We start from the raw sequence: 14,018 nt of genomic DNA, 5'->3' as shown, positions 1-14,018 counted from the left end.
AGGAATAGTCAACGAATTGTTACACGAGTTTCTTCAGAGACCGAAGAAACTTCACGATATATTTTATCAGCAAGCGAAATCTGTGTAGATCGAAGAAATTCATTTATGCCATTGTGCCAACTCAAGTAACCTGATCCTTCGTTTTTTGTGCGGCAATGCTGCCTTCAATACATGTGACGTTACTTCTGGACTATTTATGGAAGTTTTATGAATCCGTAGTAGAAGATAACTATATCGTGAAGCAAATGAAGTAATATTTAATATTGTATATGGAAAATGGCATACATTTATATGTGCTTCAACAGGTGGTAACGCAAGTCCACCTATATATGAATTTATAAAAATAAAACTAGACGTATGGGGAAGGACATAAAACGAAACACTATATTGGTATCTCGAATACTGTTCTATTGTACATGATAGGATTGGAGTGACAAATGTGAAATTACCTTTATTCGTTGAGTCAATAAAAAAGTAACCATATTTGTAATCAATGCACAAATTCCTTAAAAAGTTGATTTCTCAGAAAACATGAGAGGCATTTGAATTTTTTATTGATATGGAAATACCAACCATCCGCATATTTCGCCTTTATTTCATACCTAGATCATTACATTGTCAACAATAAAATTCACTTTTTCATTAATAAATACGAGAAAAACCTGCATTCTGATCCTTCCACGAATTCATATGATCCAATCATTTTGAATTTACATTATATTTCCTCAAGAATACATCCGACTACGATTACACTGAAATTTAGTTTTATTTATAAAACACACTGAAGAACAAAAAAAAACGGGTCACTTGATCATTACTGTTCAAATACTTCTCTTGAAATTTTTACGAAAATCATGAAATTTCTGAAACGATAGGAAAAAGAGGAATTCCAAAAAAAAATTACACTTTCATTCGATCTGTAATAATAAGCTTTTTCTAAAAAAATAAAAAACTTCGAAATTGGAAAAATTATCGTATGACTTGTGACATCACCTAGCTCCAGGGCCCCCGCAACCGCGCGTTCAACGCGTGCACCGCACGCGGGCGCCACTCTTAAGGGGCGCCAAAATCTCTTATAGACCGCATGAAAATCCGAAAGACCAAAGATTTTTGAAAAAGATTTTTTTTATTTTTTCAACAATTTTAAACGTGCTAAGACATCTTTTACACATCCAAACCAGTTCCCGAACGTCACAATCCCTATAAAATAACCTCGGCCACAGATTGCAATTATACGATTCTTTTCGAGTAAACAAATCATAAATAATCATCCCTTTGTCGGTAAGTGATTTCTTTATGGACCACCTTGCACCGGACGGCGGGCACCATTTCTTCGATCATCACTAAAACGCATATGGTACACATAAACAATCATAAATACCGAAGCGATAGCTTTTAGCCAGGGGAATTACTGAAACTTTCGCCACCATCTGTAGGAAAAATACTACATGTTACAGAGAATTTCTGAAACTACCAAAATCTGCTTGCTATGCTATAACAGCAGAAACCTATCCAAAGAATAGTTATTTTGTTTTGAAACGTTTAGGGGTTGAGGTCAAGACGCAAAAAATTAAAATACTAAGATAATTGGAAAAATTTGTATTTTGTGTAATTATGGTTTGTTTTACTGTTTCTTGTTGTGATTAAATTAAATTTTATGAAATGGTAAGTACCTATCCACATACAGTATTAGCATTTCTATTAGTCTATACAATTCTATATTTTTTTTTTCTGTTTAAAATGGTGCGCATCCTAAATAAGCCCATACCTATATACTATAATATTATTTTTCGGCAACCGTCCGGGAAGTGCTCACTTCCCGGACGCTTTTTCTCTGAGAAAGTAGCATTTCCCGGCCTAGTCCGGAAAGTACGTACTTCCCGGACTAGGCCGGAAAAGAATCATAGAATCCATAGCAACCGAGATAACGGCTGACAGTTCATATGAAATTAGTTGTCAAAAATTTGCATGTTTTTTTATCGCAATCGCAATAAAATATGGAAAGCAGCAGCGATAGTGTTATTTTACATGGTTGCCGAAAAAATATTGTACGCAACACGCCCGAAAATGGTTTTTTTGGACTCACAGACTTCCAGGACTCGCTTACGCTCGTCCTGGAATTTTGTCTATTCGTCCGAAAAAAACCCTATTTTCCGGACTTGTTACGTAAATTACTATTTTATTTGCTTCAAATACGGAAGTTTTGTTTGTAATCGTGAAAAAATTGAATCGACTTTGATATTTTGAATTTGTTTCCTGGGGCCACCATCATATTATACTTAATTTTTTTTTAATATGCACCCTGGATCTGTATTATTTATTTGATGTTCGTAGCCGTTTGACATTCTAAAAAAATTATATTTCACCTTCGCCAAAAATTAATTATTATAACAGGAACAGGGTATGTGCTTCAGATCGGTCTTAACTTATTATTATTATTAATATTAACTCCATTTAGGTTTAAAGGCTCGGATTTAAGGTTTAAATTCATAAAAATGAAAACATACGGGTTATTCTCAAAGGGATGGCGCAAAGTAAATCATGGGTGAATGTCCTTACCAATTTTGGATCAAGTTTTCCTTAAATTCTAGGAGCCATACAAGAGAAAACGACCTTCTGATGCAAAATTTCGAGAGCAAAAAAAAGCTAGACTTCAACAAAGGGAGAAGATGGCTGGGAGTATGGAATAATATTTTATAATTATTAATAATAATATTAATATTTTAATATAATATTATGAATAATTTAAAGAAGAATAAAGCTCAGGTTTTGAAAACTCTGCAGTTTCATTACAAAATTAAAATAAAATGCGGTTTTGATCGAATGCTTGAATAAAATAATGAAACATTTAAAAAATGTATTTTGCAACAACTGACAGCATAAAGTTCTTAAGGCATTCAATAAAGGTTGCTGATAGTTTTTTTAACCCTTCTACAAATAAATTCCTAACAAAAACTCAAACATTTTTTGCCGATTATCCTGCGACGTTTTTCTCCACTTTCCCCCCTTAAGGGGCGCCAAAATATTTTCGGCACGCGGGCGTTGATGACCCTTGCGGGGGCCCTGCCTAGCTCTGATTACAGCTTCCAAACTTCTTCGTTCGCATGCGTTTGTATATTCCATTGTGGAATATTCTCCAATTCATGAATGGAAGAATATTCCACTATTCCAGCAGTGATGGTGGGCCACCATCAATGGTATACGATTTTATTGAAAATATGGTTTCTTGGGTAGGAACCACTGCTCTATCGATCTAAAATATTGTCAGTGCTGCGGTGTAACCGATTTTTATCCAAAAGTACTAACAACTACGATATTTCAAATAGAACGCCGTAGTCTAAACTTTTTCTTCCCTATCTCTAGCGGTTTTTGTGTAATTGATTGATTTACTTCTTTTTTGATACAAAACATAACTTCAATTAAACATTCATCACTTCGGTATTGCAATCTCAGAAAGCTGAAATTTCAGTTATGCATTAGCAATAACTCTGGTATTTTACGTATGGGTAATAAAATACATCCCCAATCATACAGGCTTGTCCAAAAGCACAGGCTTCAACGAGACATACCAATAAAATAAAAAGTGCCTGTTTTCAAATTGAATGCCTGCACATCATAAAATGTATTGAAACGATATAACATGTTCCTGTACTTAAATTTTAGGAAACGTTTCCTTATCAAAAGCAAGTTTTCATCCCAATAGCAATACTAAGGTATATTTCTTTAGATGTCCATGCAAAGTCATGTAATTATCATTTTTTAATAAACTTAACAATGCTCTCCTATCTGTGCAAAATGTGAAATTATCATAATTTAAAGTTCTATGATATTTCATGGATATGTGAAACAAATGTATTTCAATATTGTTATATTGGGATGAAAACTTGCTTTTAATTAGGAAACCTTACAATTTGAGTATAGGAACTTGTTATATCGTCCCAAAGCAATTTTTTTTCTTTCAACATCTTGTAATATGCAGGTCATTTCTTTTAAAAAGACGCACTTTTTATCATTATCCTGTCTCGTTGAAGCATGTGATTTTGAACAACCCTGTATGATTAGGGACGTATTTTATTACACGTGAATGATACACAGGATATTGCTAATCCATAGACGAACTTTCAGCTTTCTAGGATTGCAAGTACTGAACTGACTGTTCTATTGGAGCTAATAACGGACCTATTGAAAAGTCCCCGGTCTACCATAGTAAAACACATTTTTTTGGCAAAATTCGATTTTATTATTCAACATCGCCTTCGAGGGCGATACAGCGATTATAGCGATCTTCCAACTTTTCGATACCATTTTTGTAGTACGATTTTTCTTTCGCTTCAAAATAGGATTCTGTTTTGGCGATTACTTTTTCATTGGGGCTGAATTTCTTTCCAGCGGGCATTCTTTTGAGGTCTGAGAACAGGAAAACGTCGCTTGGGGCCAGATCTGGCGAATACGGTGGATGCAGAAGAAATTCTAAGCCTAATTCATGCAATTTTGCCATGGTTTTCATTGATTCGTGACACGGCGCATTGTCTTGATGAAACAGAAACTTGTTTTCTTCAAATGGGGCCGTTTTTTAACGATTTCGTCTTTTAAACGATCCAATAATGCATATAAAAATCGCTGTTGATGGTCTGGCCCTTTTAGAGGTAATCAATGAATATAAAACCTTGCGCATCTCAGAATAGTAATGCCATAACTTTGCCAGCTGACTATTTTGTTTTTCCTCGTTTTGGATTCGGTTCATAGTGTGCAGTCCACTCAGCTGACTGACGATCAGGCGCGGATCCAGGGGGGGAACTGGGGGAACGTTGCCCCCCCCCCAAATGGCCCGGGGACCTCTTAAATTTTGTCGGCCCTCCTAGAATTTGACATACTAAGGCTCAAATAATTACAAGATCAGCAAAAATTTTACCTTCAATACATTTTGTGAAAACCCATATTAATGAACGGAACAAAATGACATCCCAAAATGGCGGAAGTGTCTGGCTTCCACATTTTCAGTATTTTGATAATCTAAAAGTTCCCCCTCCAAAAGTGGGGCCTGGATCCGCGCCTGCTGACGATTGGACTCCGGAGTGAAATTATAGAGCCATATTTGATCCATTGTTACATATCGACGCAAAAATTCAGGTTTATTGCTCTTAAACAGCTTCAAACACTGCTCAGAATCAATGACATGTTGTTGCATTTGATCGATTGTGAGCTCGCACGGCACTCATTTTGCACACAGCTTTTTCATGTACAAATATTCGTGAATGATAAGATGTACACGTTCAGATTATATCTTCACATTGTCTGCTATCTCGATCGACCTCACTTTACCGTCATTCAAAATTATTTTCTGAACATTTTTGATTTTTTCGTCGGGACAGCCTATTTTGGTCGTCCACTGCGTTCGCCATCTTCGATGCTCATGTCACCACATTTAAACTTAGCATACCAATCAATGATAGTTGATTTTCCTGGTGCAGACCCCGGAAACTCTTCAACAAGCAAAGATTTTCTTCAACTGTATTTTTCACTTCAAAAAGAAATATTTTATCAGCACACGAAATTCTTTTTTCATCTTTTTTCAAATAACAAAAGTAGCTACACTCACAACGCAATATCTCACAAACTAATGATCGGACTGCTGTCAAATTTTGACACGTATCATTTGAAGGTCATAATTAACTAAAAATCATATGGATTTATTACTACCACCGCCATCTGTGCATCAGACCAGGGACTTTTCAATTGGCCTAATATGTCTTGTCTTGCACAAAAAAAAATTGATCTATCAATTACTCGGAAACCGCTAGAGATAGAGAGAAGCAAGTTGTTACATAAATAATCAAGAGGATACGGCAAACCAGAAGATGTAAACTATACACTGTGCTCTGTCTGAAATATCGAAATTGTTAATACTTTTCGATATAAGCGGCCGAAAATATTTTAGATCGATAGAGTAGTGGTTGCTACCCAAAAAACCAAATTTTCAATAAAATCGTATCTTAAGTTCTCTGTTAAAGAACAGTGTGACATCGATCATGGCCCACCCTGTATATACCTATACAGTTATACTTCTTTGGTTTCCTAGGATATGAATGGCTCAGGAACGAGCGGGTGCTCAAAAGCTTCACATCAGTGAAGTGCTCATTTTTGCATAGCGTATTAAAAAAAATAAATAAAACGTCAACGTGCTGACGAATACGCATATAAATAAACAGATGATATCGTCATCATCTTGATGCACAAAAATGCACTCCGAAATTCTCGTACACAGCAGCTATAAAAAATAATATCAAGTATTCCGCGTATATAACACAAGGGTCACGCATCTTGACCTGTAGCCTCCTGCGAATTTTACTTCGAAAAGTCACTGACATGTTATTCAACAACCTAGGAGTAGGCTCGCGAAACTTATGCTTAGAAATCGTTATTCATTCCAACTGAAGACGTCCGAGAATACCTTCCAACCGGCCTACACACGAAACAAATGGCATTCCATCGTCAGTGTTTCTGATGGACACCATCTTTGTGGGATTGAAAATAAATGGTGATGGAGGATGCGAGTTAATCTAGAAGGTGACAAATATTCGAATGTTGGAGATATTCATCATATGCAAAATGATCAAGATGTGCTGTTTCTATTTGTTTGCCTATGGAATACGAATATGGATGCGAGTTAGGATTGGTTTTGCTTGGTGAAATGCGGTCATGAAGTTGTCGAATAAACTTTCATAAGTCAACTTTAGATGATATGGATGATAAGATTTAAGTGGAATGCGAAATTGAATGAGATCTATGTTTCTGGCACAGATCGTCAATTAACTTTCATGTTTTTTTCTGAATTTATGAGGTTTGAGAGGACGTAAATGAAAATAATTACGAATTTCTGTGAAATCCCACTATGCAAAATCAATAGAAGGTGAGTCATTTTTATAGAATGATCAAAGATCAGGTTTTAAAATGTTGCATACCAGTAAAGTCCTGTGGACCAACGTATTTGCCAATATCCATAGATAGGGTCATCAGTTCTGATGAAGAAGATGATTACCTAGATACTCTTTAGGTCCTCTTATGAATACACATACACACAATATGAAAACAAAAATATGATGCCGAAAATCCAACAAATGATTTTTATAAAGCCACAGATTTTTTCTACAAAGTCTAGTTTCTGAGATACAGGTTGATGTTAGTTCGGATGCCAGTACAAAAAAAACAAGAAATAAATATCTCTTTGACTGCGGAAATAGAAAATTTTCACACAAAATTACAATATAAACAGTCATATATGAGGTGAGTAATTAGCGCTCGATCGGTCGATAACTTATAAATTTTGGAAAATTATTCAAATTTTGACGGGATCGACAGTACTCAGCGCATAAGCTTTTTAACTCTACATCATGATTCAAAAGTGGTTAAACCAGTGGCATACCCAAATAAAAACCTTGGGGGGATAAAGAGTTATATATAACTATTTATCCCCCTAAGGCAAAAAATTTGGTTATTCATTTCCAATTTCCTATGAATTTACAGACACTTCTTGAAAGAAGTGTCAGCTGTTGTATTCGAATGCGAAAAACTTGAAGATTCACCTGCATCAATTTTCCTTTTTTTGAAAATGAAGAAGTATGCTTTCTCATAATGAGATTTTGAATAGTTTTGAGATCATGCAACACACATAATAGGAGTTAAACACGGACCTTGAGGATTCTAAAAAATTGGAGAAATTGCTATCAAGGGTAGGGCCGATTCAATTCGAGATGTTCGGAGACTTTATTTCCAGATCTCATTAATTTCTACGCGATTGTTTATCATCAATTTGGCATTTATAGCACGTATGTAAATAATGACGATGACAGTCATATTGGATCAGATGGAGTCCTTCAATAGAACCACTGGTTGAAGATACCACCCTATTTTTTCAAATAGGAATGCCAAACTTTGATATCATGCTCATAATCTTCATGAAATTTTGATTTCGAAATACCCCACTCGTCATTAATTATCTGTGCTACTTTTTGACGAAGGCCAATTTTTTGAATCAGAATTTCATGGAGATTATGAGCATATAAATTTGGACATTCTCATGCCAAAAAACAAGATGGTATCTTCATTTCACTTTCGGACCAACCTATAGAGTAAAAAATAATTCAAGCTTATGCGCTGAGTAATGTCAATGTAATCAAGCCACCAAAATTTGAATCATTCTCCTAGCCAAAATTTACAAGAGTTATCGACCAATGGAGCACTATTGAGTCACCCTGTATATACCTGGAATCATACCAGAATACACCTTTTTATACTAGAACTGAGTTAACCGACACTGCTCAATAATGTGCTCTAAATTACTTATTTTATCTTGGAGTTACCTTTGACGTACCTCTTCATACCCACTAATTTTCATGTCAGGAACATCGTTCCTTGGTCTTACTCGATGAATTATATTATTGAGTTTTCGCAAGTGAAGTTGTAATATCATTGGGTGCATATTTTCGTCGTTTTATTGAAGATTATCAAAACACTGAACTAAAACAATGACATCCACAAGAAAACGTAGTGATGTGAATCATACTGTTGTTTTCTGTTAGGTATGTGGGGAATACATTTCAAAAGAAGCATGGAAAAACTGAAAATGCCTTTATATTTGATGGTTTTCAAATAAGGCAACTTCTTAAATTTCTTCATTTTACCACATCAATGAACGAGACTCAATCTGACGCGGTTATGCAGCATGGGTTTCACAAAATATTTTACATTTACATTTTTCATTTAGATGAACTAGCTTCATCACTAAGCCATTATTCTAGAATCATCATAACCTCATGCATTTGACTTCGAAAATGTCACTTATCCGTACATCATGAGAATATGAGTTTTTCCGAATGAGGTTGCTATCTATCTACGCCTTACCTAAAGCTATACAAGTCAGTTTTTCAGACGCTCCTCGGCGATGTTTCAAGCAGATTCAGGCGACGGAATAACCAAGATTAAACGTCTTGGGAGCTGCAAGGTTAACGAAAGAGTCTGAAAGTGTGGAAGAGTAGAAGGTTTCGGAAGAACAGATGGAAAAATAAAAAATAAATCTTACAACTTGCAATCGATGCCTCCTTCCATCGTCTGCATTTCACAATCTATGCCTGTTGCTCCATGTTGTTTCAATGAACCAGTTCCTCTAACTCAATTGCATTATGCAACGGACACATTGGGTTCTCAACAATGGTATCATTAGAGTTTAAATTTCTCAAAATATGAGAATGTTTCAGACATCTCACCATCTCAAAGTTTATTTCTCTCTCTAGAATATCTCTATTTCTTCTTCAGGGCACACTTTATTACATATATCCATAGCCGTCTTTTGGGCGTTTTCGATCGTTGGTCAAGTCTGGAATTTCTTCGGCGTACGACGATTACTTGGCTGAGGTGCAAGGTGATTTGAAGTCAAATCCTTCTTCCTCTTTCTGGGGATACATCAACCATAGGAAGAGTGGCACAAGAATTCCTGGTGTATTTCAGAGCGACGGAATATCACATATGTCGATTTGTTCGCAAAGCATTTTTCAAATGTTCGTATGCCAGATGCAGTCAGGGATTATAGCGAAACTCCATTTTCCCAATTCCCTCCAGTTGTCTTGCCCTCTATAACTGAAGATGAAATTAGATCTATTATGGATAAATTTCCTGATAAAACAACTGCTGGTGACGATCAACTACCCTCATTTTTCATCAGAAACTGTGGCTTGCTGAGCCTCTACATCCCATCATCTCTGTCAGCTTGCGTACTTCCATTTTTCCCACCATTTGGAAGAGAGCCCGAGTAGTTCCGATTTTCAAAAAAGGCGATAAATCACAAGTGGGGAACTATAGACCAATTTCTGTATTGTGTAACTTTGCAAAAGTATATGAAGAAGCTTTATAAGCTAATATCAGTCATAATTTTAGACCACATATATCAGCAATGCAACATGGTTTCATGCGGGGCAGGTCTGCGGTAACGAATTTGGCAACATTGTCGCAGTTTATCGCGGAGACTCTGGATGATGGAGGTCAGGTCGACGTTATTTATACAGACTTATCAAGAGCCTTCGACTCGGTTGATCACCGTATGTTGCTGAATAAACTTTATTTTTTTGGCCTCAGTCCAGCATATGTCGACCTGATGAGATCTTACTTGGAGGGAAGAATGAGTCATGTGTTTTATAATGACTTCAAGTCTTTCGAATTTTGTGTGTCATCTGGTGTGCCGCAAGGATCTAATCTTGGACCATTGTTATTCATAATTTTTATCAACGATCTTCTGGCTCTTCTAAGTTGCTTAGCCTTGGCCTATGCAGATGACTTCAATTTTTACCTGAGGATACGCGGAATTGCTGATTTAGAGCTGCTCCAGTCCAGCTTGGAGTTAGTTAATGTTTGGTGCTCGCGCAATGGACTCCTTTTAAATATACAAAAGTGTTTTAAGGTGACTTTCATGAGAAGCTTATGTCCTCTCACCTTCAATTATTCTATTGGTAATTGTCTTATCGCTAGTGGAGATCGGTTTCGCGATTTGGGGGTGTTATTTGATTCGACGTTCAGCTTTGTTCCTCACATCGAGGAGCTTTGTTTTTCGGCTAGTCGATGTTTAGGCTTTGTGTTCCGATGTTCCAGGGAGTTCCCTGATGTTTCAGTCCTCAGAATTCTCTATTTTTCTCTTGTCGTCAGAAAATTAGAGTACGCCAACTTGGTTTGGTTTCCGATATACAGTTCCCACCTAACATCACTTGAACGCATTCATATAAAATTCTTGAACTGTGCTGAATATAGAAAGACCGGCAGGTATCCTGAACGTGGTGCGGATTTGTCGGAGATCATGCGGGAAATGCGAATTTCAACGTTGCAGGAGAGACAGAAGCAACAGTGCACTAAATTTGCGCAAAAGCTTGTCACAGGAAGAATTGATTCACCTCATCTACTGTCCAGGGTTGACATTCGTGTACCAAGAATTGAAGCGAGGACCACATCAACTTTTCGACTCCCTAAACCTCGGACTAACATACTTGAGCAAGCTCCAGTCTATCGATTGTGCAGGGCTGCTGATGAACTTAAGTTTAATTTATTTTTTTAGTTCGGGGCGGTTATTGTTTATTGTTTTATCATTGAATTTGTAATTTCGTTTGGATAATTGTTCATATTATTCATTGCCAATATGTTACCCAGTTATTGGGAAATTTCCTGTTGGGTAAAATAAACTATTATTATTATTATAGCGATCTATAAAGACGGCTGTGATATATCTAAGGTATTAGTTGTTAACCTGACAAATTAAGTCTTCTTCAGTGACTGGTGGATTCGAACCCTTGATCTATCTAGTCCACATGACTTTATAAGGCGTCCATATTTTCAAAAAGAACAAATTCTTCAGCATCCCTTCCCAGGACCACCTTCGTGTGTCTGATTCTCGTAGCATCTCTAAACGTCGGTATGATGATATGACCCGACACAAATCGTGAGCACCGGTCTTTTTATTAAAGATTGATCACAGAATTATTTATCATTGCGTAAACACCCTGCCGTATCATTACATCTCGTACCAATCGACTTCTGCATCTCTGAAATTATTATGCATAGAATGCTACCGCGCGCTCTCGATATATCAAGAATAAATTGTTGAATCGGCTGGTAATTATGCCGGGAAAATGGAATAGGAAAACTTAATCTGGAAACGTGGAATCTCTAACTTGCAATGTCAATAATTGTCCGGTTCGTTTCGCCTCCATCACTTCCGAGCTGAAGCTAGAGATTCGACGTTAAAGAGAACGCAATTTGCAATTATTGTGCTCATAGGATATGGTTATCTCTTCGAATATTCGCGATGTTGGGAATGAGTTCCTGTTTAGTTTCATACCGTGGAAGGGAACTGCGATCGGGCAAATATCGGAAGAATTCATCCATCTGGGAATGGGAGTGTTAGGATTCCCACCAAAGCTATTTATAGAATTTTGGACATAGTATAATAAACAACGAAGAACAAAATGAAAGGAATATTTTTGTTGTCAACGCTAGTTTTTGAGATTCAGATGAAATCATGTCAAGTCTGATACTAGCCAAAAATAAAGAAATAAATACATTATATACCTACCTCCGATGGACAAAATAGAAGGGGAATAGAAGGGAATACCACCACGTGACTGCTCAATTCAAAACGAAATTATAGATTTTTCCTCTTAAAACCACCGATTTTTATGGGGTTTTCGTAAAATTTCATCGAAAAACAATCTACATTGTGCAATGACGATATTTTAAATTGGCAAATGGAAAAAAAATTGGTAAATTTTCATTTTTGACAGAAAAAATCGATGATGTGTAGAAAGCACTGATATAATTTTAAAATATTCGTGAGAAAAACTTACACAAAATCATTGCAAGAGAGGTAAAACTATAATTTTCTGAAAAAATAATCGACTGTCGTACAGTGATGCCCTCTACTTATATGCTCCGTAAAGAGACACAAGATAAAGTGAATGTATCTACAACTTCGTACAACTTACAAAGTTTGATTATCCGAGGAGTTCCAGAGGGCAAATGAATGGGTACCTAATGTTTGACTGATATGTGGAAAGCCACGTGGTGGTAATCTCTTTTGAGCTTATCGAGTGGGTCTATATCCAGCTGATAGCATTTACTACATACGTTAATGTAACCGGCTATATTTACGGAACCCCTATTCGTATAGTTATCATTAACTAACTTCACCGCGGCATTTGAGATCTGCTCCTACCCAGAAAATTTCCAATTTCTAAGTCCTTCCGTCAGTTTACAGCCGGATGGACAGAATCGAATATGAAGACGAATTCATCATGTGTCAGACAATTTCTAGCTCAAAGTAAGAAATGAACAGACTTTTTGACGAAATTATAGAGCCAATTGGAAGAACGGGTGCTCAAAAATAGATATCTCAGAACTTCATGGCAATCATGAAATTTTGAGCAAAGTATGCTAAAGGCTACGGGATAGAGAATTAAATTATTTCGACGTAATGTGCAGGCAATTTGCTTCTGAATTTCAACTTCGAAAAATATGCTGTTTTTGAATTGATTATCAAATAAATATTGATTAGAAAGGAGAGAAATATATATTTTCTACATAATTTATTCCTTAAAAAAATTAATTAATCACTCACTGTCATGAAAGAATAAAACTAATACATATAATAATCTGCACAAAACCAAATTATAACCTTTATCATCAATTAAAGTTATAAATAATACTATTCATCTCATTCCAACACATTTGTCGCTTCTATAACATTATAGCCATTATCTGATATTTTAAACTTCTAATTATCAGCCCTCTAACGAATTCTCAGGTTAGTATGTATCTATTTTTTCCTTCGGATAATTAATTAACAACCATAAGAAATCATTCTATAGCCAGTAGTTTCATCTATAATATATTGAATGTTACAACTAGAAGAACATGATATTCAATCTCAGCTACCTATATGTTTTTTTGTGTGATTTTCCACAGAATTAGAAAAAAACCTGTTCAAAACATAAAATGCTAATTCCGGCATTGTTAAATTCAAAGACTCGAAGAATTCGCAGGTGTTTCTGCTCTGTATGATATTTCGGATGAAAGAATAAATAAGCTAAGAATTAGTTGGCACCTTACCATTATCATAGACAGTGACAGAACTAAATGTCATTCTGCAACTATTATTAATGACATCAAGTACCATTATTCATCTGACACAATGATTCTGATATAAAATCCGCAGGGTTCGAACTGAAAAGATCTCTGCACGTATCGCGAAAGGAATCTGTGGGAATAAAATATGTAATTTACGATAGGTTTTTTGGCCCTTCCTGGTTGCTGACGCGACCTTTGAGTAGGTAAAAACGAAAAACATCCGCCACTCTCCCTCACTTTCCCTTGTGTACGAAATATTCTGTTTCATCTCCATTTGACCTGATGTTATCTCATTTAGGACCCTCTTTTTTATCAATGCTGGAGGTTTATATCGAAAAATAATGTCAGGTGTGCCGGGA

The sequence above is a fragment of the Harmonia axyridis genome, chromosome 5 (genome assembly GCF_914767665.1).
Source record: "Harmonia axyridis chromosome 5, icHarAxyr1.1, whole genome shotgun sequence".
In the NCBI taxonomy this organism is placed as follows: domain Eukaryota; kingdom Metazoa; phylum Arthropoda; class Insecta; order Coleoptera; family Coccinellidae; genus Harmonia; species Harmonia axyridis.
This window is presented reverse-complemented; position numbering follows the sequence as displayed.